The sequence below is a fragment of the Tamandua tetradactyla genome, chromosome 5 (genome assembly GCF_023851605.1).
Source record: "Tamandua tetradactyla isolate mTamTet1 chromosome 5, mTamTet1.pri, whole genome shotgun sequence".
NCBI lineage: Eukaryota > Metazoa > Chordata > Mammalia > Pilosa > Myrmecophagidae > Tamandua > Tamandua tetradactyla.
The window spans coordinates 157,281,775-157,308,670 of NC_135331.1; the positions used below are offsets into that span (position 1 = coordinate 157,281,775).

General features: G+C 36.8%; 1 long non-coding RNA gene across 1 annotated transcript in view; it reads left to right on the forward strand.

Annotated features, from left to right (window-relative positions):
- Positions 1 to 26,896, forward strand: part of LOC143682836 (uncharacterized) — a 68,171-nt gene that overhangs the window by 15,010 nt on the left and 26,265 nt on the right. The window contains exon 2 of the long non-coding RNA XR_013175312.1: positions 17,974 to 18,232. This is a non-coding gene — a long non-coding RNA (uncharacterized LOC143682836). The remainder of the gene's footprint in view (positions 1 to 17,973; positions 18,233 to 26,896) is intronic.

Sequence of the window (26,896 nt, forward strand, 5' to 3'; positions counted from 1 at the left end):
CGTTCTTCTTTTTTAGGATGTTTTCGCTATTCAGGGACTCTTTCCCTTCCAAGTGAATTTGGTAATTAGCTTTTCCAAATCTTCAAAGTAGGCTGTTGGAATTTTGATTGGTACTGTGTTAGATCAATTTGGGGAGAACTGACATCTTAACTATATTTAGCCTTCCTATACATGAGCAGGGAATGTCTTTCCACCTATTTAGATCTCCTTTGATTTAGCAATGTTATGTAGTTTTCAGTGTACAAATCCTTTATGTTCCTAGTTAAGTTCATTCCTAAGCACTAGATTCTTTTATTTCCTCTTTTGGATGGAATTTTTTCCTTAACTGACTCCTCAGCTAGGTCATTGCTTGTGTATTGAAATGTTACTGATTTTTGCACATTAATTTTATATCCCACCACCTTGCTGAATTTGTTTATTAGGTCAAGTAAGTTTGCTGTAGATTTCTCAGGATTTTCCAAGTATAGTATCAGATCATCTGCAAATTTTACTTCTTTCTTTCCTACTTGGATGTCTTTTATTACTTTGTCCTGCCTGATTGCTCTAGCTAGAACTTCTAACACAGTGTTGAATAATAGTGGTGAGAGTAGGTACCCTTGTCTTGTTACTCATCATAGGGTGAAAGTTTTCAGTCTCTCTCCATTGAGTATGATGTTGGTTATCAGTTTTTCATATATTCCCTTTATCATATTGAGGTAGTTACCTTTGATTCCTATCTTTTGGAGTGTTTTTATCAGAAAAGGATGTTGAATTTTGTCAAATGCTTTTTCAGCATCAGTTGAGATGATCGTGTGGTTTTTCCCTTTCAATTTGCTAATGTGCTGTATTACATTAATTGATTTTCTTGTGTTGAACCATCCTTGCATTCCTCATATAAACCCCACTTGGTCATAGTGTATAATTTTTTTAATGTGTTATTGAAGTAGATTTGCTAATATTTTATTGAGAAGTTTTGCATTTATGTTTATTGGGGAGATTCACCTGTAGTTTTCCTTTCTTATACCATCTTTACCTGGTTTCGGTATTAAAATGATATTAGCTTCATAATTAATAATAATAGAGTTAAGTAGAGTTCTCTTTTCCTAAATTTTTTGGAAAAGTTTGAGCAGGGCTGGTGTTCGTGATTTTTGGAATATTTGATGAAATTCCTCTTTGAAGCCATATGGCCCTGGGCTTTTCTTTGTAGGAAGATTTTTGATGGCTGATTGAATCTCTTTACTTGCGATTGGCTTGTTGAGATCTTCTATGTCTTCTTGAGTCAGTGTAGCTTGTTTGTGTGTCTCCAGGATTTTGTCCTTTTCATCTAAGTTGTCTAGTTTGTTGGTGTATAGTTGTTCATAGTATCCTCTTATTTCTTTTATTTTTTCAGGGTCTGTGGTAACGCACCACCTTTCATTTCTGATTTTGTTTATTTTGCATCCTCTCTCTCTTTTTCTTTGTCAGTCTTGCTTTGGCCCATCAATTTTATTGATTTTCTCAAAGAACCAACTTTTGGTTTTATTGATTCTTTCTATTGTTCTTTTGTTCTTCCACTCACTTATCTTCGCTTTAATCTTTGTTATTTCTCTTCTCCTATTTGCTTTGGGGTTAGTTTGCTGTTCTTTCTCAAGTTCCTCCAGGAGTGCTGTTAAGTCCTCAACTTTTGCTCTTTCTTGTTTTTTAATATAGGTATTTAGAGCAATAAATTTCCCTCTCAGCACCGCCTTTGCCACATCCCATAAGTTCTGATAAGTTGTATGCTCATTTTCATTCATCTCCAGATAGCTACTGATTTCTCTAGTGATTTCTTCTTTGACCCACTAGTTGTCTAAGAGTGTGTTATTTAATCTCCATATATTTGTGAATGTTCTTGCTCTTTGGTGGTTATTTAGATCCAGCTTCATCCCATTGTGATCAGAGAAAGTGCTTTGAATAATTTCAATATTTAAAAATTTATAAAAACCTGTTTTGTGCCCCAGCATATCCTCTATCCTGGAGAATGTTCTGTGAGCACTAGATAAGAATGTATAACCTTGTGATTTGGGGTGCAATGACCAATATATATATCTGTTAGGTCTAATTAATTTATCAAGTTGTTTAACTTCTCTATTTTCTTGTTGATCTTCCATCTGGTTGTTCTATCTATAGAGGAATGTGGTGTATTGAAGTCTCCTACTATTGTTGTTGAAACACCTATCACTCCCTTCAGTTTTGCCAATGTCTGTCTCATGTACTTTGGAGCTCTTTGATTGAGAGCAAAAACATTTTATGATTGTTATATCTTCTTGGTGAGTTGACCCCTTAATTAGTATATAGTGTCCTTTTTTTGTCTCTTATGATGTATTTACATTTAAAGTCTATTTCGTTTGATATTAGTATAGTTACTCCTGCTTTGTTTTGTTTACAACTTGGGTGGAAAATCTTCTTCTATCCTATCACTTTCAATCTATTTGTGTCCTTGTTTCTAAGATAAGTCTCTTGTAAGCAGCAGATAGCTGGATTATGTTTCTTAATCCATTCTGTCAATCTGTATCTTTTAATTGCTATGTTTAGTTTGTTAACATTCAAAGTTATTACTGTAAATGCATTTCGTGATTCCACTATCTTTTTTATTTTATTTGTCAAATATATATATATATATATATATATATATTTTTTCTTTTACTTCTTTATCTTTGTATTCTTTAAATTACCCTTAGTGGTACCATTAAATTTTGTGGCCTCTTCCAGACTTCCCTCTCCTGTCTTTTTTTTTTCAGCTGGCAGACCCTTTTAGTGTTTCCTGTAGGGTCATTTTCTTGTTGACAAATGCTTTCAGGACTTCTTTGTCTGTGAAAACTTTAATCTCTCCCTCAGTTTTGAAGGAACATTTGGTACAGAATTCTGGGCTGGAAGTCTTTCTCTGTCAGAATCTTGAATACATCATACCATTGCCTTCTCACCTCCAGGGTGCTAGTTGAGTAGTCTGAAATCAGTCTGATTTGGTTTCCTTTATATGTAGTAGGTTGTTTTTCTCTTACCTCATTCAGGATTTTCTGTTTCTCTTCAACATTTGACAGACTGATTAGTATATGCCGCAGGAAAGGCCTATTTGGATTTATTCTGTTTGGAGATTGTTGGGTTTCTTTGACTTGTATATTTATGTCCTTTATAAGTGTTGGGAAGTTTTCCCCCATTATATCCTCAACTACACTTCCTAGCCCTTTACACCTTTCTTCTCCTTCTGAGATACCAATGATTCTTATATTTGCATTCTTTGTTTTGTCTGTTATTTACCTGAGCTCCAATCCAAGTTTTTTCATCTTTCTTGTCATTTGCTGTTTTGAGTCTTCAAAGTCAGTTATCCTGTCCTCTATATCCCTTATTCTTTCTTCTGGCTCTTCAAATCTTGTGTTGTGTGCCTTTAGTATGTTTTTTATTTGGTCGGAAGTCTTTAATCTCTGTGATATCTGCCATTTTTCTATTTATTCTTTCAAACTCCTCTTTATGCTCTTCTACTGTCTTCTTGATCTCCTTTAAGTCATTTGCTATCCCACTTATTTTATTAGATAGAGTTGTATGAACATCTTTGATCAGTTGTTCCAACATCTGGGTCTCTTCTGGTGTTTTAATTTGGTCATTAGGCAAGGCTATATCTGTCTGCATTGTGATATGCTTAGTGATCTTCTGCTGTCTTCATGGCATGTAAATATCTTGATTGATTTACTTTGGGAGTTGATTTCTCTCAGTAGTCTTATGTTTGCAGAATCATTGTATAGCAGGAAGCAGGGTACACCATGGGGCACTCAGTGCAGTGATTTGTTTCAGGGCAGATATAGGCACAGATTGGGGATATTATGCTGATGCTTGTGAATGTGGGCACCCAGCAGCCAGTGAGGATGTAGCTGTGTGGGTGTACTGGTCTGGAAGGTGCACCCCTGGTGTGTGCTGGTCTAAGGCATGGAGGCCCTTTCTGCACATGCATAGAGCTGTGAGAGCAGGTCAGTGTTATGCTTTCATGGATTGGAGGCTGTACTTTCTCAGAGCTGGGAAGTGTGGCTGAGGGCTGTGTGCACGTGTGGTTCTAAGACTGCTGTAAAGTGCAATTCTCACAGTTGAATGACAGAATTGGGGGCCCATGAGTATGCGCGGGCCTAGGAGTGCCATAAAATGATGTGCAGAGCTCGGGGAGGGGGGGCAGGATGAGGCTGTGTGGCGCCATGGGCACAGGCATGGAGGTTCCATACCTAGGCTACCCCTTTATGTGCTGGCAACAGCCTGCAGGGAACAGGCAGGGGAAGGTAATGCTCAGGAGGGGTGCAGGAGAGGTGGGTTGGGCTGCACGTGGGGTGGGGTTGTGGGGCAGGTATGTGCACTGGGGGGCTGGTGGAGTGGGGGTACCTGGAGCATGGGGAATGAGAGCAGGTGATGGGGTTCGGGTGCATGGAATGTGGGGTGAATCACCAGTCACGGGACTGTGCTGGTGAGGGTAGCACACCCAAGGAATGCGACCTGACTTTTTTCCTAGTCCCCAGCTCCCATTTGTGCACTCCCATGGGGTTTGTGCCTCCGCACCAGGCTCCAGCTTTCTGCCTCTCAGTTCCTCACCCTCTCTAACCAGGGCTTCCCCATGTGGTGCAGAAAGCCCTCCCAGGTCAGCTGCACTCCTGAATAACCACCTCAGTCGCCCTCCTGTCCCTTCTCTAACTTTTCCGTGGGGCAGGGATAATCTTGAGCTACTTTAATCAGCCATCTTCCTGACAGTCTGTATGTCCCCCTCATGTTTTGAAGGACAGTTTTGCTGGGTATAGAATTCTTGGTTGGCAGTTTTTCACTTTCAGAATCTTAAATGTGTCATAACATTCCTTTTTTACCTCCATAATTTCTGCTGAGAAATCCACAGATAGTCTTATTGAGTTTCCATTGTATTGGATGAATTGCTTTTCTCTTGCTGCTTCCAAAATTCTCTTTGTCTTTGACATTTGAGAAGTTGATTAGTAAATGTTGTAGAGTAAGTCTATTTGGATCTATTCTGTTTGGGGTATGCTATACTTCTGGGATCTGTAATTTTATGTCTTTCATAAGAAATGGGAAATTTTCTGTGATTATATCCTCCATTAGTCTTTCTGTTCTGTTTCCCTTCTCTTTTCCTTCTGGGACACCCATAACATGTATATTTGTGCCCTTCTTGTTACTGTTCAATTCCCCGAGACCCTGCTCATATTTTTCCATTCTTTTCCCTATATTTTCTTTTGTGTATCAGATTTCAGATTTCCAGTTCTCTAAAAAAATCTTTTTTTCTGCCTCTTAAAATCTTCTATTGTAGGTCCCCATTGTTTTTTCCATTCTTCTATTGTCCTTTTCATTTCCATAAATTCTGCATAAATTTGTTTTTTCAAATTTTTGAGTTGTTTATGTTCACCCAGTCTTCTTTATATCCTCCTTCAACTTGTTGATTTGATTTTTGATGAGATTTTGCATTTCTGTTCAGACATCCTGAATTAGTTGTTTCAACTCCTGTATCTCAGTTGAAATGTATTTTTTTTTTCCTTTGACTGGGCCATATCTTCAATTTCCTTAGTATGACTCATTTTTTTTTGATGGCATCTAGATATTTGATTTCCTTAATTAGTTTTCTCTGGAGGTTTTTTCCTCTCTCTTACCTAAGGTTTTCTCACCTAAGGCTTTGTTCTCTATCTGTTCTTTGGAACTCAGTTCAACCTCTAGCACTTATTCTAGACCTCTAGCATAGGTTCTGTTTAACTGATCAGAATTTTTAAGTTCTTGTTTTTTGTTTCTTACCCCAGCTATATAGAGCTGTTTTTTTTTTTTTTTTGAAGAGGGTCTCCTCAGATATTATTGATCCAAGTCAGATTTTCCCAGACCAGACAGGCCCACATCTAGGGAAGAATGAGTAGGCAGTAACAATCTTCCTTGAGGGCGAGACCCAGCAGGTTGTCAGACTTTCCTATGAAACATGTAGACTCTTTGCTTTTCCTATCCTACCCAGAATGTGGTGCTTCTCTGCTTGCAGCTCTTATCAGCATAAAGTGATGCAGTGCCTTTAATTTCAGCAGCCTCTCCCTCTCAGATGCATGGTTGAGACTGAGGCTGAGGTAGTAAGTGGGCTTTGATTGATTCTGTTTTCCAGTCCCTGGGGCCTGCATTCCCTGAAGGAGGGATTCCACTTGAGCTGCCCCCCTCCTTTTTTCTTGGGGAATATATACCCTTTAGGGAATTGCCCCTTCCACCTCACTATTTACTTTCTCAAATATGCCCTTAATTCTACCCTTGCTTGGGGCAGTGCTGGAGCCTGAGATTGCTTCAGTTCTACCTAATAAGCTGTTAAGAACCATTTTTTAAAAAGTCTTTTTGGACCAGGACCCTCACTCCCTAAGTTTGCCAATCAAGATCTGGAGTTGGTTTCTGAGTCTGTGTGCTATGTGTCTCCAATATCTATGTAGCCCCTCTTCTTGGGGTCCAGCTCTTTTTCAGTATTTGTGCTATCCACTCAAAAAGGCTTTTTTTTTTTTTTTTAACCTTCAGCTCTGCCCCCTCTCTGCTGGAGCAAAAACTCTTGGTTCCTACAGTGTTTACACCGAGTTTGTCTGTGTTCAGGGTCTGTTTTCAGCAATCTGAATTTGCTAATTAATTTTGCAATTGGAGCTTGGTTGTGCAAGCTCCTAACTACTAAAAATGTCTGTTTTCTTTCACCTAGGAGAACCAGCCTGGTCGTGACCATGGGGGACAGGTGTTAACCTCTGCAGCTTGGGAGACTTACAGTTCTGTGTGGTGTCTCAGCCATTCCACCCATTCCAGACTGGTGTACAATGTGTGTCTGGTTACTGATGTCCCTCAAACAGTTGTTCTGTATAGTTCCTGGCTATTTACTAGTCGCTCTGGAGGACAAACTAATTTCCACACCTCACTATGTTGCCATCTAGCCCTGCCGCCCCAGCAGGTTCTTTTCATACTTCTGCTGTACCTGGGAGGAGAGGGTTGTAAGGGTTTCCCACAGTTTCCTTCTCTCTAAAGACAGGTGTATCAAACAAAGCTGAATTCCTGATTTCCAAGACTTTGTGGCTCATGTTACAGGGAGCATGAAGGTATCTATAGAAGAATGTACTTGGGGACGTTGGGACGAAAAACATCTTCTACTGCCATATCTCGGTGAAGGGTCCCCAGACGCATCGCTCCCAATTTTCCCTTGCACAACTGCTGCTCTGCTCCCTCCATCGATACCACTGGAACTATTTCTTTCTCTGATACTGCAACAACCTCTGCTTGTAAACACATTCATTTCTTTTCCTTTTTCAGCTCTTTTCCTTTTTTCCATGCCTTTACTCTAATCTCTTTCCAGTATCTTTTAAAAGTTAATACTTTTAGGGTGGGCCACAGTGGTACAGCAGGCAGAGTTCTCGTCTGTCATGTTGGAGACCTGGGTTCAATTTCCGGTGCCTGCCCATGCAAAAAGAAAAAAAAAAGGTATCACTTTTAAACATTAATAAAATAAAAAGAAAAACTCGTACATCTCCTCCTTTTCACTGACCACTAGTATTTCAATCTACCCAATTTATTTTACCCCTTATCCCCCTATTATTTATTTATTTATTTCTATATTTTTTAAGTCATCTGTCCATACCTTGGATAAAAGGAGCATCAGACACAAGGTTTTTCACAATCACACAGCAGTCACATTGTAAAAACCATATTGCTATACAATCATCTTCAAGAATCTAGGCTACTGGGACACAGCTCAACAGTTTCAGGTACTTCCCTTCAGCCACTCCAATACACCACAAACTACAAAGCGATAACACATAAGAATAACCTCTGCACGCTCTTATCTTAACTGTTGCTCAAGTTGTCCCTGTCTTGGGCCAGTAAGTCTCTTCAAGCTGAATTCTGAATTCTTTGGTGGGATTACTTTGAATTAGGAGTTTGGAGAAAATCAGAGGTACAGATGATTGAATTTTGTGGAAACTCAATGGTCTTAAGAAGGGGGAATATGTAATTTATGTAACTTGTTATGTCTGTCTGATGAATTAAAGACCTAGGACCTTTTGCATCAATAAATGATAGTAAGAAAAATATAGAAATGAATTTGTCTAGAAGCAGAAGTTATAGCAATTAATGTACAGACTTGTGCAAGTCCGTACACAAACTTGTGCAGAGCTGTTTTGCAAAAAAACAAAACAAAACAAAAACCAAAAATCCACTTCCAACATTTCAGCAATTGTGAAAAGGTAAAGTGCAGTGTAGGCGGATCGGACAGGCTTCAGTGGTCTGGCCTGGAGCCAAAAATTATGCTGGCTTACTATATATTTGAATATGAGATATGGGAGTACAGTAAGCTCTCATAAAGTAAGGGGATGGGTGCCTGAAAATGTAAAGCTCATTTAAGGTGGCAAAATCATGGTCAATTAAACTACATTTTTTTTTTTTTTATCTTATTGGCAAACTGATGGGAGAAGGAGGGGGAAGAGAGAAAGAAAGAGTGCTGTGATTTGTTTAGGTGCCTAGAAAAATTGGAACTGGAAAAACCAAACCACCTGTGAACAGAATGCCCTGCTTGTGCTGGCCGAACACTTGAATGTGATGTTGGCAGGAAATCCAGGTAGAGAGTACATGTGTGTTGGCTATTAGGGGATCGTTGGGGCCGGAGGGTAAGCTCTGTTGCTGCTCATGGCAAGGAGTTTCCAGTGTCTCTTCCTATTAATGCAGATGGTACACAGAGGGGTTCACGTTGACTGTTTGCAGCCTTGTATGTTTTCTCTGCACACATTCATTCTCTGCATGGGATAAGGTGCCTTAAGCAAAGTCAGAAAGACGGTGATTGTCCTAAGCTATGACACGTTCATTAGATTTGGATGGGAAATTAAGCACCACCATTTGTAAAAAAAATTTTTTTTATCCTTCTTCATACAGAATTATTTTCTTCTAGGCAGAACAACTTTTAGGCCTGGTTGGACTTTTCTGAGGGTTAGAATATGTTGGACAGAGAGAAAAATTCTAGCAGAAATTGAAGTGTTGCCATAACTCTTGATCTGGTTTCTGTTAGGTCTCTGGAGGAAGGCTGACTACTCAGACAAATTCCCTGGATGTTAGGCCATGATGTGGAATTGATAAGTATGGCAGCTTATGTTGATTTTTACCTGTTAAAGATTGAATCAAGTCCTCTACAAAGACCTGTTCAAACCCTAACCCTAGTCCTCTGAATGTGAACCCATTCACCCATAAATAGGATCTTTGAAGATGTTAATAGTTAAGATGAAGCCAAAATGAATCAGACTTTCATCCAATATGACTGGAGTCCTTATAAGCAAAGGAAATTTGGATACAGTCAGGAGTAGGACATAGCAGGAGAAAGATGGCATGTGACTGAGGCAGAGATTAAGTTATGGATTGGCAGCAAGCACAGTTTTTATTTTTATAAAATCAGCAGCTGTGAATAATTAATGCCTGGGTCCATTAACTCATTATGGGTTGCAAAATGATGATATTCTAACCCTATCAGTCCTTATTAACTATATTTCTATAACAAGAAACTTCCCATCATCTACTATTTGGTACTTGGGTACAGCTATATAAAAAGACAGGATGAATACTTGATTCTTTCCCAACCAATTTTCAAAATAATCAGTAATAGGATACCCTAGCATCCTAAAAAGGTGACCAATTTAAGGCATCATTAGGAATTTGTAGTCCTAAATATATTTAAGGTGTTTATATCCATTGTAGTTGTCTTTTTTCCCACTTTATTAGAGAAGTTTTGGGTTTACAAAACAATCATGACTAAAATACAAAATTCCCATAAACCACCTCACCATCAACACCTCGCATTAGTGTGGAGCATTTGTTACAATTGATGAGAGCATATTTTGTAATTGTGCTAACTAAAGCCCATGATTTAACTTGAGGTCCACTTTTTGTGTAGTGTATTTCTTTTCTAAAAATATTTTTATTGACAAATCTTCACACACATATAGTCCATACATGGTATACAATCAATGGCTCACAATATCATCACATATTCATCACCGTGATCATTTTTAGAACATTTGCATCACTCCAGAAAAAGAAATTAAAAGAAAAAAGAAAAAAAACCTCATACATCCCACACCTTACCCGTCCTCTCAGTGACCACTAGTATCTCACTCTCCCCTTATCCCCCTATTATTTATTTATTTTTATCCATATTTTTTTTCACTCATCTGTCCATACCCTAGATAAAAGGAGTATCAGACACAAGGTTTTCACAATCATGCAGTCACATTGTAAAAGCTGTATAGTCACACAGTTTTGTTCAAGAATCAAGGCTGCTGGAACACATCTCAGCAGTTTCAGGTACTTTCCTCCAGCCACTCCAGCAAACCACGAACTAGAAAGGGATGTCTATACAATGCATAAGAATAACCTCTGTGATTACTATCTTAACTGTTGCTCAAGTTGTTCCCATCTTTGCCGGTGAGTCTCTTCAAACTGAATCTGGACTTGTTTCACATGACCTGGGTGTCTTTTCTAGCTTCTGTGCTATCTGGTAGGACAAGATGTTCAAGGTTTATCTTGCGTAGCTCTTGCTGTGGACCTGGAAGGAGTGATGGGTGCTTTGTGATACTGGTCATTGCTTTAGGCCTCTAGAAGGGTGTTTCATATTTCTTCTCCAAGGCATCAGGATAAGCTTGTATTATGCACCCAGGGATTATAAGGGCCACGCAGGCCACATTCTGAAGTTGTGAAAAGGCCTGTTCCTAGTATAGAGCCTTGGCTGATGCTGGATAGTCTGTTCTCTTTTGTGTTATTCCAGACAAAATCCCGCTAAGAAAGAGTGATTCTATTCACCTAGGTGATGATCAGTGCAATCCATTTACCTTTACCTTTGGTTTCTTTCAGGGAATTATTTGGTGATTTTATACACTGCCTTATGCAGCACACTGTATGATCGTTTGGGAACAGTTTCATCATGCTAGCTTAAATAATTAGATATAATCATTTTTCAACAATACTGCCATAAGCATTTCAGATATGGGAGTTAAGATGTGCATTTCCCATTTCAGAAGTTACCTCTGTAGAGGAGAAGCAGGTATTGATGATAATCACAATGCAAAATGAGACATATTCATGTATAAATGTGCAATGTGCTGTCAGACCACAAAGGAATGAACATATAACACAGGCCAGGGCCAAGTGAGAGGAGGTTTACCAAGGAAGTGACTGATGAGCTGTGTTTTAAAGGATGATTAGGAGTTTTTCAGAAGGAAAATCAGGGAAAGAATATTATAGGCACCTCTGGTACATGCTTTTGTTGCCAAAGGCTGGGAATACCAGATACATACCTCCCCATGTCTCTTTGCAGCTGGGAGTGGTCATGTGATCGGTTCTGGCCAATGAGAAATAAGGTCAAGTCTACAGGGCTGGGGTGAGATGCTTCTGGAAAACAAAGAGAAATGCCCAGGAGAGGCCCCTTTCCTTCCCTCCTGCTTTAGAATATGCTGTGTGGGCTCATGATCTGGAGCTGAAGCAGCCACTTTATGACTGTAAGGATATAAATGCCAACGTGCTGAGGATGGCAGAAAGTGAAGAAGGAGTGAACCACCTGTTATAACCTTTTTACAAACAATGAATTGCTTTTATTAGTAACGCACTGTTGGTCAAGGGTTCAGCTGTTAGCACATAAAAGTACCTTAACCGATACAGTTGGAGACCATTTTGTTGGTCACGAGAGTTGCTGAATTAGTGGTACGATTGTGGAGACATGCAGAAAGAGACCAAATGTAGGTTAAAATATATGGGGGCTGTTTCATCTCCGACCTTTTATCCTGAAGAATATTTCTCTTATATACTAAGTCAAGTAGCTTCATGTCAAATTTGTAGCTATCTCAGTCCCTCACTGTAGAACATTTCATTTCCTGCAGCTGAAAAATTTCCAACATGTCAAGATATTTCTGGGACAAACAGTTTTTGTAGTTTCTCAAGTAGAAGGGGATGGGAATATTGTCATTCTGTATTGTGTCACTTTGAAGGGTGAAAAGTTATGAGGTTTAGAACTGACTTTGGGCATTCCAATGATTATCTTCAGCACTTTGCAACTGTTTCCCAGAAGAAAACTCTTTTCCTTTGTTTTAGATAGGGTGATGTTGAAGCACTAACAGATAATTTGTGTGGACTTGATCACTAGTCTCTGCGGATGTGGGTAGATTGCAGGTGTGAGCTTAAAATTTTGAAAAGTAAAATTTTGAAAAGCAGCAAAAAGTAATTAAAAACAAAATTGGTAAAGGGAAAGTACTCAGCAATATCTAAAAATACATTATTTAATTGTGGTGGTTTAGAGCTTATGTACCCCAGAAAAACATGTTCTTAAACCTGATCCATTGTAACTAGGACATTTTGATGAGGTTACTTCAATTAAGGTGTGTCTCCGGATGGGTCCTAATTCTATTACTAGAGTCCTATATAAGCAGAATGAAATTCAGACAGAGAGAAAGCCACAGAGGGAGCAGCCAGAAGCTGACCATCAAGGGAACCCAAAAGAGAAGGGACAGACCAGGAGATCCTGCCATGTGACAAGCTAAGGACCAAGGGTCCCCAGCAGTCAGTCCCAGAATGTCACAGTCTTTGGGGAGAAAGCATCGTCTTTATGATGCCTTGAGTTGGACATTTATTCTCACCTCAAAATCGTGAACCATTAAATTCCTCTTGCTTAAGCTATCCCTTTGCATGGTATTTGCTTCTGCAGCATAGGAAACTGAAACACTAATACACATTGAGCAGTTCATATATGCAAGGCATGTTTCTAAACTCTTTATAGGTATTAAGTCACGTGATCCTCACAATAGTATGAACTATAACTATCCCCGTTTTACAGATGAGGACACTGAGGCACAGAGAAGGTGAGGAACATACCTCAGTCACACAGTCAGTGAAAAGCCAGGAGTCAAACCCATGCAGTCTAAGTCAAGAGGCTGTTTTTAACCTCTACGTCCTCGCGTCTCCCGTTGTGGATTTACATCCAAATAAAGGGGGTGGAGAAATTCAGTGTTTTAACGTATGGCCTATGATTTGGTTTTCTGAAAAGATGTTGGACAGCGGGAATTGTTTTTCTTGAACTCCACAAGCCCTTCAGTATGTTGTGGTATTATTTTTTTAATAACTGTCTTAACACTTGGGCTCTCTTTCTTGAGCTGTACAGTGGCACAGCTGTGTAGGAAGAGCAATTAGAGTTTAACAAAGAGTTGTTAATTGTTTACAGATGCATCAGGAAGAAAAGATTTTAGAAGTTATTGTTATGGTTGCTGAAGGCAGGATAAGAAAGGTGGGATATATTTATGGTACTTTTATCCAGTATCCCTAAACCTAATGTACTGTCATTGCCACTGACTGCAAATTTTTAATACAGTTTTTTTTGGCTACAATTGTCAGGCTTCCTTTGCTTTATAAACAATGATCAGCTTTTTATAGCTCAGAGAGGGCAACAAAAATTTGGCTGTTCTTGGGAAAGAATGGGAAATCTTACATCAGGTTTTCCCCGAAGGAGTGAATTTTATACATAGAGAGGTTTGTTTGTCTGTTAGTTCATGTTTGCAGAAATTCAGTGAGAAACAGATAATTTCAAAATCAGGTCAGACTTCTTCTTTATGCAAAATTAATGTTCTCTTCTACCTATATTTGTAGAAGATATTGTATATGTGATATATGGAAAGAATTGAAGTATTCAATTCCTAATGTGGGTGTTTATTCTGAGGTTTTTATTTTAAAGAAAGGGTAATGATTCTTAGGGCTACTTCTAGGGTTCATAGTATATTTGTGTGTGTTAAAAAAGTGTGTACTCTGAGATCACAAATTATTAAAAAGTCTCCATTTAGGAGAACCATTAGGGAAAGGTGATCCTTCCACTGGCCCTGACACAAGAGTTTGCAAGCAGAATAAAGGCTGGATTTCAAACCACATAGGCACCTTCTGGCCGCACGCATTGCTTAGGATGCAACCAACACAGCTGTGTGTGATGACCCCGCTCATCCTGCACACAGTCTATAAGATGATGAAAGGACACAATTTAATTTCACTGGCAGTTATGTGATTTTTTATACTAAGATAAATTAAGGATACTGCATATGTCTTCAAGAAAGAGGGTGTGTTTCAGTACAGACACGTTTGTAAGTTTTCATTCTCCGCATTCTGTTATTCAGTGTATAATTCCTCAGACATTTCACAAATAAGATTGATGGTTTAAAAAAAGAGTGCAAATAATGATCAAGTAGCTCCTGTATACAAGGCATTGGAGTAGAAATGGGAAGTTTAGGGTAGGTCAGGATGAATGAAGTGTGGGTAATGATTTTCCCTAATTGTAGCACGAGATGCATGGGGGCCCAAATGGATTTCGTATTATTATTTAATTTAATAATGTTTAATAATTGCTATCTTAATAGCTCTTGAATAAGGACAGGAGGAAGCTTGGAATGACTTGCGATATCATGAATTATTGTTAGTAAAGGAAGAGATTGAAGCTAAGATCTGCTCAATATAGTAAAAGCTTTCTGCTAGAATTTTCTCACTCTAGGCAACTTCAGCTGGGCAAAATGACCTACATCTAAGATATATATTTATATATCTTGATATGTAAATCTAATATATATTATGTATCTTGATATAAAAACTAAAATGTATGTTATATACCATATTTATCTTTGTATGATATCTTTTTATAATTGAGTGACAAAAATTCTTTATAGATTCTGGGCACAAGTTCTTTGTCAGAATGTATTTGCCGACATTTGTTTCCAGTATGTGGCTTGTTTTACATTTATTCTTGCATTTTCATTCTAGATATATGGCTTCTTAGAAATAGAAACTGAAGAAAACTTGCATGTCTGTGCAATGTCATTTAAAATGTTTGATTATGTAAGCATAAAAACATACAGATGCACTTGTTTTTTTTAAAAGTATTTTTATTGAGATATCTTCACACACATACAGTTCATACATGATGTACAATCACTGGCTCACAATATCATCGCATAGTTGTGTATTTGTCACCATGATCATTTTATAGAACATTTGCATCACTCCAGAAAAAGAAATAAAAAGAAAAAAGAAAAATCTGATACATACCATACACCTTACCCCTCCCTCTCATTGACCACTAGTATTTCTATCTACCCAATTTATTTTACCCTTTGTCTCCCCATTATTTATTTATTTTTAATTCATATTCTTTTACTCATCTGTCCATACCCTGGATAAAAAGAGCAATCACACAGTCACATTGTAATATTGTATCTTTATACAATCAGTTTTAAGAATTAAGGCTACTGGAACACAGCTCAGTGGTTTCAGGTACTTCCTTTCACCCACCCCAATACACCTTAAACTAAAAAGGGATTCTATATAATGCATAGGAATAACTTCCGGGATAACTTCTCCACTTATTTGAAATCTCTCAGCTGCTGAAAATTTATTTTTTTCTCATTTCTCTCTTCCCCGTTTTGATCAAGAAAGCTTTCTCAATCCTTTGATGTTGGTCCCAGCTCTTCCTGGGGTTTTTATTCCACGTTGCCAGGGAGCTTTACACCCCTGGGATTCATATCCCACGTAGGACGGAGGGCAGTGAGTTCACCTGCTGAGTTGGCTTAGAGAGAGAGGCCACATCTAAGCAACAAAAGAGGTTCTCTGCTAATGACTCTTAGGTCTAATTTTAAGTAGGCTTAGCCTATCCTTTGCAGGAATAAGTTTTATAGGGGTGAACCCCGAGATCGAGGCCTCAGCCTATTTATTTGATTGTCTCCACTGCTTGCAAGAATATCAGAAATTCTCCAAATGGGGATGTTGACTATTTTCTTCTTTTCCCCCATTTCCCCAAGGGGACTTTGCAAATATTTCTTTATACATTGCCCGAATTACTCTGGGATTTATCGGGGTATCACAGTAACCTGGACAAACCAACAAAATCTCATGCCCTATTCACGTCTCCATGTATTTATGTGTTTGACTAAACTGACCATACAAATTAAATTAGGAAATGTACTACCAAAATAAAAATTTTGCACCCAATAAACATCTCTCCCTTTAGTCTCATACAGAAGTTGAAGTTTTAAAATATGGATGATATCATCTTTTCCCCTGTAGTCTGATTTACCTTAGTCCTATCCAGATCAGCTTCATTCATATCTCTAGTCAAAGTCTGATCACTTTTTCAACTTTTTAAACAGTTCCTGTATGGGGTACTGCTGACTTTCATAGCATCAGAGCTCTAACTCTGAGTCTCAGGTGTCATATAAATACCCAAAGTTTCTGAGAACGACCATATTACATTCAAACAGCTCAGTATCTCAGAATTTAGACCTAACCATTACACCTCCTGAATAGATGTGACTGCTGTAAGAGCTTACAATCTAGGACCCTTTACAATAGGCCCCAACCTAATAGCCCATGCTCTCAACTTTAGTTTACCAAAGTTTTATATTATAGTTAGTCCATATGATTGAGGCATGGCAATATTTGTCTTTTTGTTCCTGACATTTCATTCAACATACTGTCCTTAAGGTTCATACACCTAGTTGCATGCCTCACAACCTCATTCCTTCTTGCAGCAGGCTGCTCAGTAGTCCATCGTGTGCATACACCATAGTTCCCCCTTCCAGTCCTTAGTTGTTGTACTCCCAGGCCACTTCCATTCTTTGAGTATCAGGAACACTAGTGTGCAAATGTCCATTGTGTCCCCACACTCAGTTTCTCTAGGTACATACTAAGCAATGAGGTTTCAGGATCCTATGGCAATCCCACCCCTACCTCCTGTGGAACCACTGCACTGCCCTCCAAGGGGCTGCTCCTCTAAGCTTCCCTACTGATGGTGAATAGATACATATCTTTCTCTGCCTTTTTCCTAGTACTGTTTCTCTCTGCTCATTTTTTTTTTTTTTTCGCATGGTCAGGCACCGAGAATTGAACCTGGGTCTCCGGCATAGCAGGCAAGAGCTCTGTCACTGCACCAACATTGCCCGCCCTCTCTCTGCTCATTTTTAAATGTTTTTTTCCACATACATCATGCAATAGTACTCATTCTTGATATGCATTTTTTTAAGAAGTCAAACTTATTGAAATATAATTTCATAGAGTAAAACTCATCCTTAGATGTACAATTTGATGAGTTTTGGCAAATATATATAGTTGTATAACAGATTCTATCAATCTTAACAGTTTCTTTCTGCCATTTTTTTAGTTAGTTTTCCCTTTTTCTAGCTCTGAAACTTCTTCATAATATCATGTAAATGGAATCTAGTAGTATATTCCCTTTTGAGTCTGGCTTCTTTCATTCAGAGTAATGCTTTTGAGACTCATTCATGTATTGGTAGTACATTCCCTTTTTCTTTTTAAGTATTTTTTATATGAATGTAGCACAATATTTATGCACTAGGTGGTAGATACTTGTATTATTTACAGGTTTTGGCAATTATGAATACAAATCTTATAGAGATTTGTATAATGGCGCTTTATGGACAAATGTTTTCATTTGTTTTGGGTACATACCTAGGATACATATGACTATGCAAGTGTATGTTTAACTTTTTAAGAAATACTTTTCTAAAGTGGCTGAACCATTCTGTATTCTCAGTAGCAATGTATACGAAAGTCCTAGTTCCTCTACGTACTTACCTGCCCTTGGTATTGTTTTACTTTAATTAGATTTTATGTATTCTAATAAGTGCTTCCTCATTGTGATTTTAATTTGTATTTCCTGAATGAATAATTTTATTGAGCATTTCCCCATGTGCTTATTTGCTATTTGTATCTGTGATGGTTCGAAGCTGTTATTTCCCCAGAAAATGTCATGTTCTTTTGATCCATTTCTTTTGTTTTTCACCTGGGCAGGCACCGGGAATCAAACCCGGGTTCCTGGCATGGCAGATGAGAACTCTGCCTGCTGAGCCACTGTGGCCTGCCCTTGATCCATTTCAATGGATGTAGACCTATTGCGGGTAGGACCTTTTGATGAGATTATTTTGATTTAATTTTATGCAGGGTGGGTCATGGTCCTCTTGCTGGAGTCCTTTATAAGAATATAAAACACACAGAAGCTAAAAGAGGAACTTAGGAGAAGCTCATAGAGAAAAGCCCTGAGAAACGAAGAGAGGACCCCCTGGAGCTCAGAGAGGAAACCACTGGAACCAGAAGCTGAAAGAAACAAAACCTAGGAGTGAAAAACCAGCAGATGCTGGCCATGTGCCTTCTTATGTGACGGAGTTGTCCTGGATGTCAGCAGCCTGTCTTTAGAATCCAGGTATTGTCCTGTTGATACTTTAAGTTGGATAATTTCATGGCCTAAGAACTTTAAATTGTAAATAAATAAATCTCCATTGTAAAAGCCGACCCATTTTGGTATATTGGATTGTGGCAGGTTTTGCAAACCAAAACAGTATCTCTTTGGCGAAGTGTTTGGTTAAATATTTTGCCCATTTTTTTAAACTTAAATTTTAAAATCTTTAATGATTGAATTGTAAGAATTCTTTATATATTTTGGGCAGAAAGTACTTTATCAGATAGGTATTTTGCAGATAGTGTCTTCTACTTCTTGACTCATTTTTGCTTGCATTAACCTTGTCCTTCAAAGAATAGAAATTTTTCATTTTGATGAAATCCAATTGATTATCTTTTCTTCTTATGGATCATGCTTTTGGTATCATATCATTGTGCTTTTGCTTACCCTACGGTCACAAAAATTTTCTCTTATGCCTTCTAGAAGCATCATAGTTTCGGTTTTACATTTGTATCTATGATCCATTTTTTTATATTGTATTGCTTTAAATGTTTTATTAAGATATCTTCATGCACCATACAATCCGTCCAAAGTATACAATCAATGGCTCACAGTATCATTACGTAGATGTGTACTCATCACCATGATCATTTTTAGAACATTTGCATTGCTACAGAAAAGAAATAAAAAGTAGAAAAGAAAAACCCCATTCATCCCATACCCCTTACCCTTCCTTCTCATTGACCACTAGTATTGCAATCTACTCAATTTTTACCCTTTATCCTCCTTATTATTTATTTATTCTTCTTTTCTATGATTCATTTGAGTTCACTTTTGTATACGATGTAAGATAAGGAATACTTTTTTATGTGTACGAATATCAATAATTTTTTTCCAGCACTGTGTGTAGAAAATTATCCATTCCCTATTGAATTTCCATGCAACTTTGTTAAAAATCAATTGGGTATATATTTATGGACCTATTTCTGGAATTTCTGTTGTCTTCCGTTTTATCTATGTCACAATGTCTTGATTATTGTGACTGTATGAGAACAGGTAGTATAAGTCTTACAACTTAGTTCTTATTTTTCAAAAAATTTTTACCGGTTCTGTGGACTCTGTTTAGAGTCAGCTTGTATATTTCTACAAAAATCCTGCTGGGATTTTGGTTGGTTTTGGTTCAGACTGTATTGGATCTACAGATCAAATGCAGAAGACTTGACAACTTAACAATACTGCATCTTTTGATTAATGAACACAATATACCTCTCCTTTTATTTATGTCTTGAATTTCTCCTTCAATGTTTTGCAGTTTTCAGAATAAATCTTGCACATATTTTGTTGGATTTACTCTCAAGTGTTCCGTGATTTTTTTTATTTTGGAGACATTTCTGTATCACAAGATTTGCCATTTTAATCATTTCTAAGTGTACAATTGAGTGAACACTGTGAAAGTAATTAATTCCATGATTTTTGTTGCCATATTAAATAACGTTTGAAAGTTAATTCAATATCTCATTGCTAGTATATATTAGTGCAACAGCTTTTTGAATATTGACCTTATATCTTGCAACCTTCTAAACTCATATATTAGTTTTAATACTTTTTGCGACTATTTTGGGATTTTTATACAATCATGATGTCTGTGAATAAGGATAATTTTACTTCTTATTTTCCAATCTATATGAATTTTTGTTCTCTTGATTTATTGTACTGCCTAGGAACTCTAGTACAATGTGAGTTGGAGAGGTGAGAACAGAAATTTATAGCTTGTTCCTGATCCTAGTAAGAATCCATCTGGTCCTTTACCATTAAGAATGATGTAAACTGTAAGTCTGTGTAAGTGCCATTTATCAGGTTTAGGAAATTTCCTTCTGTTTCTAGTTTGTTGAGAGTTTTTATCATAAAATTACATCGTTTTGTTAAATATTTTTTCTTATTGATTGAGAATATCATGTAATTTTAAATTATTAATTTATTGATAAGGGTGAATTACAGTGATTGACTTTCTAATGTTGAGCTAATTTTGCATATCCAAGATAAACTGCAATTGTTAATGATATATCCTTTATATGTGTGGCTAGATTCAATTTACTAATATTTTGTTAAGGATTTTTGTGTGATTTTCTTAAGGAGTTTTAAAAAATTTTTAAATTAATTTTTAAATTAAAAAAAATGATAACAAAGAAACTCAAACATTCTTAACATATGATCATTCTGTTCTACATATATAATCAATAATTCACAATATCATCACATAGTTGCATATTCATCATCACGATGATTTCTTAGAACATTTGCATCAATTCAGAAAAAGAAATAAAAAGAGCAGAAAAAAAATTCATACATACCGTACCCCTTACCCCTCCCTTTCTTTTTTTAAATTAATTTATTTTTATTTATGATATATAACCACATACAAACACAAACTTTCTTATGATATGATCATTCCATTCTTGTTAAATAATTAATAACTCACACTATCATCACATAGGTGTATATTCATCATCATGATCATTTCTTAGAACATCTGCATCAATTCAGAAAAAGCAATAAAAAGAAGACAGAAAAAAGTTCATACATACCATACCCCTTACCCCTCCCCTTCACCGATCACCAGCATTTCAATCTACTAAATTTATTTTAACATTTGTTCCCCCTATTATTTATTTCTAATCCATATGTTTTACTTGTCTGTCGATAAGGTAGACAAAAGGAGCATCAGGCACAAGGCTCTCACAACCACACAGTCACACTGTGACAGCCATATCATCATACATTTATCTTCAAGGACATGGCCACCCGGAGCACAGCTCCACATTTTCAGGCAGTTCCCTCCAGCCTCTCCATTACATCTTGACTAACAAGGTGATACCTATTTAATGCATAAGAATAACTTCCTGGATAACCTCTCGACTCTGTTTGGAATCTCTCAGCCACTGACACTTTATTTTGCCTCATTTCGCTCTTCCCCCTTTTGGTCGAGAAGATTTTCTCAATCCCTTGATGCTGAGTTCCAGCCCATTCTAGGATTTCTGTCCCCCTGTTGCCAGGAAGGTCCACACCTCTGGGAGTCATGTCCCACGTACAGAGGGGGAGGGCAGTGAGTTTGCTTGCTATGTTGGCAGAGAGAGAGAGAGATGCCACATCTGAGCTTTTTAAGGATTTTTATGTGATCTTCAAAAAAATACAGGAAAGCTCAGAGAAAGAACTAAAGGATATAATGAAAAGAGTAAATGAACAATAAGGGAATCTCTTTGAGATTCTCAATAGGAACCAAACAAATACTGGAGTTGATGCCCACAAAAACTGATATGAAAAATTCCCTAGATGATTTCAATAGCAAATTGGAGGGTGCACAAGAAAGATCCATGATCTTGAAGACAGGACAATTGAAATGATTCAGGCTGAGGGGCAGAAAGAAAGAAGGTAAAGAAAAGAATGAACAGAGTCTAAAAGACTATGGGTCACTGTCGAGCATACCAATACACACACTATGGGAGTTCCAGAAGGAGAAGAAAAAAGAGATAGGGAAGGAAGGAATATTCAAAGAAAGAATGGCAGAAAACTTTCGAAATTCATTGAAATATATGAATTTACATATTCAGGAATCTCAGTGAATCTCAAATAGGATAAACTCAAAGAGAACCAGATGCAGACACATCATAATCAACTGTGGAAACCAAAGGACAAGGAGAGAGTTCTGAAAGCTGCTAGAGAAAATAAGTAATTATGTATAAGGAATCCAAATAAGAGTAAGTGTCAATTTCTCATCAGAAACCTTGGAGGCAAGAAGACAGTGCTGAAATAAAAAAAAGCAATTGCTAATCAAGAATTTAATTCTAGAAAGATTGTCTTTCAAAAATAAGGGAAAGAATAAAACTTTCCCAGATAAACAAAAGCTGAGGGAGTTCATTATAATTAGACCTGTTCTAAAGTAATGTTAAAGGGAATTCTTCAGACCCAAAGGAAAAATCACTGGACAACTGGTCAAAGCAGCATGAAAAAATAAAGACCTCTGGTAAAGTCATTATGGGTCGTTATAAAGGCCAGTAATATTGTATTGCATTTCTTTGGTATGTAACTCCACTTATTACTTCTTATAAGTGTTAGAATGTAAATATATAAAAAGTAATGATAAGTGCATGGTTTTGGACAAGCAATGTACAAACATATAATTTGTGACAAGAACAAAAAAAGGTAGGGGCATGGAAGGATATAGGAACAATGTGTGTGTACATTATTAAAGTTAAGTTGGTATCAAATCAAACATGATTGTTACAGATTTAGGACATTAAATTTTAGCATGATAATCACAAAGTCAATATCTGAAAAGTATATTCAGAAAGAAATAGAAAGTTACTCATAATGGTCTAATATGAAAAAAATCAAATAAATATAGAAATAGGCATTAATGGAAGAATTGAGAGTCAAAAAGGTATAAGACTTAGAAAGACAAAATAGCAAAATGGCAGAAGAAAGATCTGCACTACTAGTGGTTACTTTAACTGTAAATAGATTAAACTCTCCAGTTAAAAGGTAGAGATTTGCAGGCAGAATGGATAAAAAAGCATGACTAAACTATATGCTGTTTACAAGAGACTCCCCTTAAATTCAAAGACATAGATAAGTTTAAAGTGAAAGGATGGAAAAATTATTCCATCCAATAGTAACCAAAAGAGAACTGGGGTAGCTAGTATCAGATAAAGTAGACTTCAAGTCAAAAACTGTTACAAAGGACAGAGAAAATCATTACATACTGAATAAAAAGGTCAATGCAACATGAAGACATAACAATTATAAGTATTTTGAGGTAAATTAAAATGAAAACAATTTTACAAAACTTATGGGATGCAGCAAAGGCAGTGCTGAGAGATTATAACTCTAAATGCCTATATATAAAAAAGAAGATTGATCTTGAATCAGAGACCTAACCTTAATACTGCATGGTCTAGAAAAAGAAGAGCAAACTAAACCCAAAGTGAGAAGAAAGAAAATAAAGATTAGAGTGGAGATAAATGAAATGAATAATAATAATAATAATAATAATAATAATAATAATAATAATAAAAACAATAAAAAGAGCCAACAAGACCAAAAGTTGGCTTTTTGAAAAGATGAATAAAATCAACAAACCATTAGCTAGACTGACAAAGAAGGAAAAGAGACTGGACACAAATAACTAAAATCAGTAATGAAAAGGGGGACCTTACCTCTGACTCCTTAATAAGAAGGATTATGAAAGGATACTATGAACAACTGTATGCCAACAAATTAAATAACTTAGAGGAAATGGACAAATTCTTAGAAAAACACAAACTACCTATGCAGACTTAAGAAGAAATAGAAGATCTCAACAAACCAATAACTACCAAAGAGATTGAATTAGTAATCAAAAACTTCCCAAAGGAAAAAAGCCCAGGACAAGATAGCTTCACTGATGTATTTTTACCAAACCTTCTAAGAAGAACCAACACCAATCCTGCCCAAACTTTTCCAAAAAATCAAAGAGGAGGGAGCACATCTTACCTAATTCTATGAGGGCAGTATCAGCCTCATACCAAAGCCAGATAAAGATACCACAAGAAAAGGAAATTATAGACCAATATCCTTTATCAGTATATGTACAAAGATCCTCAACAAAACAGCAAACTGAATCCAATAGCACATTAAAAAATTATACACCATGACCAGGTGGGATTTATCCCATATATGCAAGACTGATTCAACATAAGAAAATCAATTATTATAATATTCCACGTTAACAAATGTGGACTTAACAGATGATCCACATGATCATCTCAGTTGACACACAAAAGGCATTTGACAAAATTCAGCAGCCTTCTTGATAAAAATCACTTTGAAAACCAGGAATAGAAGGAAACTTCCTCAACACGATAAAAGGCATATATAAAAAACCTTTAGCTAGCATCATACTCAATGATAAAAGAAAATTTTCTCTCTAAGATCAGGAATAAGACAAGGATGCCCTCTGTCACTACACTTATTCAACATTGTATTGAAGTTCTAGCTACAGCAATTAAGCAAGAGAAAGAAATAAAAGACATCCAAATTCGAAAGGAAGTGAAACTTTCCCTATTTGCAGATAACATGAATCATATACAGAAAATCCTGAAAAATCCACAATAGAGCTACTAGAGCTAATAAACAAATTTAGAAAAGTGGTGGGACACAAGGTCAATTGCAAAAATAAAAAAATTCCATTCACAATAAGAACTAAAAGAATCAAATATCTAGGGAAAAAATCTAATCAAGAGTATAAAGGACTTATCCACAGAAAACTATAAAACGTTCTAAAAGAAATCAAGGGAGCTCTAAATAATTGGAAGGACATTCCATGTTCATGAATTGGAAGACTAAATATTGTTAATGTATCAATGCTACCCCAAGTGATTTACAGATTCAGTGCAATCTCAACAAAAATTCTAACAGCCTTCTTTGTAGAAATAGAAAAGCCAGTCATCAAATTTATATGGAAGGGTAAGGGTCTTCAAATTGCCAAAGCCATCTTGAAAAAGAAGAATGAAGCTTGAGGACTTAAATTTCCCGACCATAAAACTTATTACAAATCCACAGTGATCAAAATAGCATGGTACTGGCACAAGGATAGACATATAGACCAATGGACTTGAATTGAGAGTACAGAAATAAACCCTCAAATTTATGGCCAGCTGATTTTTGACTAATGAGTAAAGACCACTCAACTGGGAAATAATAGCGTCTTCAACAAATGGTGTTGGGAAAATTGGATTTGCATTTGCAAAAGAATGAAAGTGGACCCCCTACCTCATACCATATATGAAAATCAACTCAAAATGGATCAAAGACCTAAATATTACAGCCAGAACTATAAACCTCTTAGAAGAAATCATAAGAAAGCATTTTTAGGACCTTGTATTAGGCAATGTTTTCTTAGATGTTATACCCAAACCATGAGCAGAAAAAAATAGATAATTGTGACCTCATAAAAATTAAAAACTTTTGTGCAACAAAAGACTTCATCATAAAAGAAGTAAAAAGACACCATAGGCAATAGGAGAAAACATTTGAAATCCACATATTTGATAAAGGTTTAAAATCTGAAATATATAAAGAGGCCCTATAACTCAATGACAAAAAAAGACAAACAACCCAATTAAAAAATGGACAAAAGACTTGAAAAGACACTTCTGCAAAGAAGATAAACAAATGGCCTAAAAGCACTTTTAAGGAAATGTAAATCAAACCCAATGCCACGCCTTTTCACATCCACTAGAGTGGCTACTATTAAAAAAAAAAAAAGAAAATTACAAATGTTGAGAGGATGTGGAGATATAGGAACACTCATTCATTGTTGATGGAAATGCGAATTTCGTGCAGCTGCTGTGGAAAATAGACTGGCAGTGACTCAGAAAAGTTAAGTATAGAATTACTATATGACCCAGCCATACACAAAAGAATTGAAAACAGGTTCTCCAACAGATACTTGCACACCTGTGTTCATAGCAGCATTCTTCAGAATTGCTAAAAGATAGAAGCATCCCAAGTGTCCATCAAATGAAGAATGGATGAACAAAATGTGGTATATACACACAATGGAATATCATTCAGCTACAAAGAGGAATAAAGTTCTGGTATGTGCTACAATATGGATGAGCCTTGAAGATGTCAGGTTGTGTGAAATATGCCAGATACAAAAGTGCAAAAGTCATATGATCTCACTGAAAAGGATTAATTAGAATAAGAAAATCCATGGAATCAGAAACTAGAATATAGGTTATCAGAGGATAGAGTGGGGGTAAGGAATGGAAAGTTAATGATTAAATTTTACAGAGTCTATTTTAGTTAATGGAAGGGTTTTGGTAATGGACGGTGGTGATGGTAACACAGCACTGTGATTTATATATTTGAATGTGGTTAAAGGGCGATTTTTTTTTTAGGTTTATACATGTCACTGGAACAAAGAAAATATCATGAGACTGTACAACGCAGTCATTGAGCCCTGATTATTAAAATGCTTTTTCATGAATTGTAACAAATATGCCACACTAATGCCACGTCTAAATAAGAGAGTGGCATAGGGAACTCTGTATTTTATGCATGATTGTTTTGAAAACCTACAACTTTTTTAATAAAGGAAAAACAAACAAAAAAGCCCAGAAAACTAAATATAGTGTGCAGGAACTCCAGTCTTTCTTTGAAATCTCTGGCTTGAGGGTATCAAGTGAGAGGCAGAGAGCCAGTCCAGACAAGTTCTCTGTTTCCCCTGAAGAACAGCATTCTGTGCAGGCAGCACCATGAGCCTTTCTGCAGTAAACCTGATGGGGAGACAAGCCTCCAACAGCACGGCAGTGACATGGACTCCAGGTTTTGCTGTGACTGCAACAACCAGGTTGCTAATTAGGCCCAATTGTGAGGGTAGTTTTTGTGCTTTGGACACCTGTCCACTAGGAACTGGACTGAGACCACCAACTCATTTCCCACAGGTCACGGAACAGCTGTCAGATGGTATAATTTGGTCGAGTTCATTTGGAGCTGCCTGCAAAGGCTTTCTGAAGCATTATGCACTACATAATGTGCATGATTAATGCTTGTTTATTTGGACAATCCTGTGTTGCAACTAAAGTGGTGGCCTATTTTATGCCAGTTATAATATACCATTCCATTCATGGGATGGAGTTCCATTGA